Source organism: Eretmochelys imbricata, chromosome 12, assembly GCF_965152235.1.
Source record: "Eretmochelys imbricata isolate rEreImb1 chromosome 12, rEreImb1.hap1, whole genome shotgun sequence".
Lineage (NCBI taxonomy): Eukaryota > Metazoa > Chordata > Testudines > Cheloniidae > Eretmochelys > Eretmochelys imbricata.
The window spans coordinates 6,791,003-6,797,002 of NC_135583.1; the positions used below are offsets into that span (position 1 = coordinate 6,791,003).

Below are 6,000 nucleotides of genomic sequence, written 5' to 3' on the forward strand. Positions count from 1 at the left end.
AGCCTCCTAGTTGTGAGCATGTTCCCAAGAATACATGCCAGCCCTGCTTGGTTTTTCAGGGCCTTGGAGCTGATGAGGACGGGTCCCTAAGGATGTCTTCAGTAAGTCTTCCCCAGAGGCAATCGCTCTATCTCTAGGTATTAACCCTGGGCCCATCCCTGAAGCATCTTGGCCTTTTGTTCCAGGAAGAGCAGCTACTTTCTGGGGGTCACAAGGAAAACGGTCGCTCTTTGGCGCTCTGTTAGGGTTTAGCTGTAGTTCATATCAGCCCAGGACTGTGTGTAGACCATAAAGCATGAACTCAGAGCTGAAAGCCATCATGAACCCCAGTTTCCAGGCTAGAGTATGAAATGTATTGATGTGGTAAGAGCACAGTGAGCTCATTCAAGAGGGAGGGCAAATGGGCATCTGATGCCCTGTGATCCAGCAAAGAACTTTACAGGAAGGAATTGAAATAAGCAAGGGGCATTTGTTGCCTCTTAGCCTCCAGGTGGCTCACCTGATGGGGGTGAGGAAAAGAGAGACCTCATTTAAGGACTAACAGACACTACTGTCACTGTGTTGGAGGCCTACCTGCAATATGCTAGTTCCCTCCACACGGTTAAAATATGCTTCAGACTTGCCTGTGTACCTAGAACTAAAGCGTTTGCCAGATCAGGCTGTAGCCCGCGTCAGTCACACCTATTAGAACATGGTCCCATCTGCACAAGCACAGCACAAACGTGACTCCCTGCTGTGTTGTAACTGGGTACCCCAGCATTGTAGTCTTTGTCGTGTAGATGGGACAGCCTGGTAGCTCTGGTAACCTGACTCCCATCATGTTCAAATCCAGCCTCGGCCTCCCTTTATGCTTAACATCACCTTGTTAAAATGGCCTGGCCCTGAGAAACAGTTTCACCAGGGAAAGGAACTTGATGTACCATCCATACAGGGTGCTACGGAAGCTGCATAGAAAGAGGTCTAGGTCTGTTTTCAGTTACAACATGCCAATTTGCATAGGACAGGGGCTTCCTACTGCATCCCAGCCTCCATCTCATCACTCACCTTTCTCCTTCTGCTCATTCTTTCCACCATGTGCGCCCTACCCCCTGCTTGATACACCATCAGTCGCCTGTCTTTGAAAGGGCACCGTTGACTACTTTTTTCGTTTTAATTTTCTTTTCTTTAATTTTCTTATTTGAAACACCCTCAGAGAAGCTCCCGAAATAAACTGGTCTTTGCCTACCGATCGGTGTCTTCCATTTCTCAAAATTCTGAGCCTTTTCCTCCCCACCTCGCTCGTCTTTTCGAATCCTGCACAGGCAAACGTGACTTCCATCCTCCCCACCTCCTGGCCTTGTCAGTGTCCACACAGGGCTAAACCTGTCCTGATAGGCTGCTGCAGGAGCAGCGTGATGGATGATCTATCTTTTTGCTGGGGTTTGGTGAAACTAGGAAGTAGCCTAAAAAAAATTCAGCAACAAAGTGGATTTAAGAGGAAAGAGAGAACTTCCTTCTGGCTGGTACTGATTTTTAAGATAGGTCAAATTTTGGATCATGGGCTACTTGACAGTGCCCCTTTAACTTCTTGAGCTCTTGTCCAGCAACAGACACACCTCCTCTGCTTTGTCCCAGTCTCCGCTTAGTGGGTGTCTGCGTTAGTCAGGATTCAGCAAGTGTGACCGTTCCAGAGCCTCCATCCTTCGTCTTTCCCTGTGTCCAACTTTCCCATCCATAAGGAGCCGTCTGTTCGACAGCTGCTCCTGCCTTCATGTTGTAGACGTTCCTTTCCTTCAAAGTTCTTTTCTTGGCCTGCTCGTTGGATGGGCCCTTATCGATTCCCTCTCCTGTGTGGTCATGTGGTTCTACTTTATCTTCAAAGAGCTGCCAGTGCCTCTGAGATCTTAGAAGCTTGTTCTATTTTTGAAGTCATTCTGCTTTACAAAGTGCAAAAGGGGTTAAAACTGAGCCAGAGTTTTGCCTTGACATTATGAAAGGCGTAGGCTGAGGTTCTGACTTATATCCAGTATGTGTCCAGTGTCCTTACAAGCCTGGGACTCAGCAGTATCCTTCCTCCTCTGTTGTCTTATCTATGATGGGGGAAATAAATTAAGGATTAGTGCTCAGCTCCTCATAGGTATTTAGGCTCCGAACTCCCATTGAAATCAATGGGAGTTAGGTGCCTACATACCTTTGTAGATCTGGGCCTAACTTCTGATCTCTTTTCTCCTGGTGAATAGTATCTTACTTCACTGAAGTCAGTGGAACCATTCATGGAGTTCAGATGATACTCAGCCTAGATAACAGTCGAAATCTGGTCCACGATGTTTTCCCTTTTCTTAGTTTCCTTCCGCAAAGTTAACATAAAGTGTCTAACTCAAAATCCTGTTGACCACCGCAGCATTTTGTAGTGGTTGGCTTCACCCAGGAAAAGTTCTCACAAGCATCCCCATGCCGTTAAACTGGCAAAACCAAAGACCTCATAATTAGTCAACGCTCTATATTATTTAAATGGTGACTTGCTAGTTTGTCATCTCTTGCCACCAGGATACAATTCCAACAAGCTCTGAAGGTTCCCAGTGTATGAACTATGTTCAGGGAGGGGGGAATGTTCATGTTTTCCAAACTAATTCCTGTCACCATGTAAACTTACTTTTTTTTAAAGAGAAATCTAATTTTCAAGTTGAAATCACTAAAATGTCGAACTATGAAAGTCTGCTGCATCTATCACACTAGCTGTTCTATTGGCTTAAAAGCATCAGACCTCAAAGTCTGAGCCACACTCTGTTAAAAAGTCCCCTGAGAAATGTGCTATGGGATTCTGGTACCGTCATCCTCTAGGCAAAGATTTGCTCTGCTGCTTTGGCCCCTTAAATCCATGATCTCATTATGGTCTGGTATATTATGGAGTCTCATCCACCTGCAGTTATTTTCCCCTTCATTATTGCAAAGGATGGTGGCATGAAAACAGGATTTCAGAGTAAATCTGTTCTTGCTTTTACTTTTTCACAGGTAACCAGTTATTATGTCCTGGTGATTTGCTGGGCAAATAACTGTTTGTCCTTCGCGTAATTGTAACTTCAGATGGGACATGAGCAGAAGGCTTAACACCTTCTGTTTCCATCCTAACTGGCATTCAATCTGGAGAACAAAGGGAACAAGAAGCTGCCTAGAAACAGGCTTGTTTCTGTCTCTTCCTTTCTGCTAAGTCTTTTGTAGACTCAGTGGCTGAGAAGCTTGGGTCTTGCTTTGGTTGGCTTGTGCAGATAACCCCATTAGGAATAATGGTGGTTTGTGCTATCCACTCTTCATTGAGCGACGATGACCACTCTCAAAACCACATGTGGCATTTCTGCTCTGTGTGAGTTGCACAGTGATTTTTAGCTCAAGCAAACAAGTATCTTGCTGTCTTCACCATCCCTGCATTTATATCAGCATAGATTCCAATACCTCTTCTAGACAAAGGTTTGTTCTCCAGTTACTTTAATCTTGGGTATATTCTATTCCCTGTTGAGGGAATAGAGGTTCTGTGTGAGTAGATAAAGCTTTTCCGTTGCCCAGGACAAAGATTAAAGATATTGCCTCCTGTCCATACCACCCCAAAAGGTGGGCAGGAAGTAAAAACGTGCGTCAAGCCCAGTTGTGAGCCAAGAGCCATGTGAGGAGCTATAGCAAAACACACGATTGAGTAGGATTAAATAGCAAACGGAAGATGTTGATGAAAAATCTTCTGGCTCCCTTTTGACATCAAGATGTTGAGCTTGTCTGGCCTATAGTTAAATACAGATTGTTTCCTTGCTCTTCAAAGATGGTATAAGGGTTGGTCAAGATAGTGCCCTCGGCTGTGTTTTGTCTAATTGGGGTTGCTAGTCCTTGAACAATGGGCATGTAACATCTCTTTATGGGGAAAAGACCGGTTATTCTGAAAAAGCTCTCTTACGATTGCTTCCTGTAGACCTCCACAGCCAGGGCTTGATCCCCAGCCCACCAAAGTCAATGGAAAGACTCCCATTGATTTCAATGGGCTTCGGATCATGCCCTCACTCACGTGACATTTACAAGTTACTGTGAAGCATGTGTATGATTAGATGAATAATTATTGAGAGGAAGGATTTATTATCTTTATAATTCCCTTCCGTAAACATGTCCAGTGCTGTTGGTGTTCAGAGGGGCACCTAGGTTTGACCATGTCTTGTGCCAGTATTTTAGAGGGTTCCTGAAGGTCTCATCACCTTGAAAGTAATCTAATCTCCAGGGTATTCTGTAGGAAAAAAACCCAAATTCTTTGGAGGATGATTTTATTTTTGGAGCTGGACCTTCATTTACTGTCTCAGAGCCACAGAATTCTGGAGGCCTCTTCCTAGCATATTTAATACGAGAAAAGCAGAGTACTAGTGCACAGTTGCCAAAACCCAGTGCCCACACACACTGGAAATCAAAGGGAGAGTGTAATGTACCAACAGCTTCTCTGGTGATCAGACGGACTCGGAAACATTTGCCATTTTCAGGGGTCACAGAATCAGTTAGGTTAAGGTGCCTTTCCAGGGAGTGCTGCAAGGTCCTGATCCTGCCCACTGGGCAGACTCCTGTGCCTATCTGGGCTCCCCACTGACTTCAGTGGGGCTCCACACAGACACAGGGTCCAGGTCAGCCTGCAGGATCAGGGGCCAGGTTTGTACAGCTGGAGATGAGGGGCTTGGTCCTGCTCCAATGAAGTCACTGGGAGCAAGACTGGGACACAGGTTAAAACAGTTTTCTCTCCAGCGCAGCATGGGCTGGGATTTTCAAAGGCGCTGAAAGGAGTGAGGTGCCTAAATCCCATCGAAATTCCACGAGTGTTGGAGATCTATCTTCCTACCTTAGGCTTCTTTACGAATTCCAGCCTTCGATATTAACACATATTAGCATTCCGTTAGGTGACTGTTTTTTATGCCTGTTTTTAGCATCGTTTCCTGCATTACACGTCTCTTGGGAGGAGGAAAGAGAATGGAGATGCCTTGGATAAAAGTTGAAATTGCCTTGATTTTTCTTTAGAATTTACTGAGAAACTAGGACAAATGGTTTGAAACCACAAAATGTTTCCATGTATATTGCTCCTGCAAACCAGCTAGCAGTAAGATGTGTGCCTGGATAGCATCTGCACAGTGGATGCATGAGGAGCTGGGCTGTTCAGAACGGCAGCTGTATATTTGCCCTAATCTCATGTGTTAACAGACTGGATTTATGGAGTCATTTATTTAATTGTGTTGTATAAAGTGTTTGTACTCTAACCAATTGACTAAATATAGTTCTAATTTTTAAATAATGTGTTATTATTTTTGGTGTGTTCTTAGTTGCTTGTGGGGGAGGGTGGGCGCGTGTTCTGTCTGTGAGAGGCGTGACAGTAAGAGACTGTGACTGGGGAAGAAATAACCACTTAGGGCCCTGCTCCTGCAAAGATTTATGTATGTGCTTAACTTTAAGGACTGCGGGCTCGATCTAAAGGCAATTGAAATTAATGGACATACTCCCATTGACTTCAATGGGTTTTGGATCAGGCCCCGTGCATTGTCATTGAAGGCAATGGAACTGCTCAGGTGTATGAAGTTAAGCATGTGTAAGTTGTTGCAGGATCAAGGCCTTAATTCATTTAGATCTTGCCCTCGTATCTAGTTGGTCTTTGGATGTTGATAAAGACACTTGTCTTCATTATTTTGGGGGCTTCAGGTTTTTTTGCTTAAAAATGCCACTCCAAGCTGAAACTGCCAACAAAGGGATCTTGCTGGATTTCAGTTAAAAAAGATGTGAAATAGATGCATGTCTGTTTAAGGCCAACTCTAATACTGGCAAATATGGTTCTATTCAGAAAAATGATTGTAAAAATGGCATTTTGGGGCTCCATGTTTTGCATTTTTTCAGGGATTCCTGAGCAAATCTGCATAATTATAAGTAATGAGATGGGGGGAAGCGTCTTCTGCCAGCTGCTCAAACTCAGCCTGGGCTTTGAGAGTCAAGCTGTGATCTTTCTGATGCATCATCACC

The 6,000-nt window shown here is 44.5% G+C and overlaps 1 protein-coding gene across 1 annotated transcript in view; it reads left to right on the top strand.

The window, feature by feature from the left end:
- CSNK2A2 (casein kinase 2 alpha 2) overlaps positions 1-5,284 on the top strand; it is a 41,554-nt gene extending 36,270 nt beyond the window's left edge. The window contains exon 13 of the transcript XR_013347713.1: positions 4,923-5,284. The gene's annotated coding sequence lies outside the window, so the exon portion shown is untranslated. The remainder of the gene's footprint in view (positions 1-4,922) is intronic.
- The last annotated feature ends 716 nt before the right edge of the window (positions 5,285-6,000 follow it).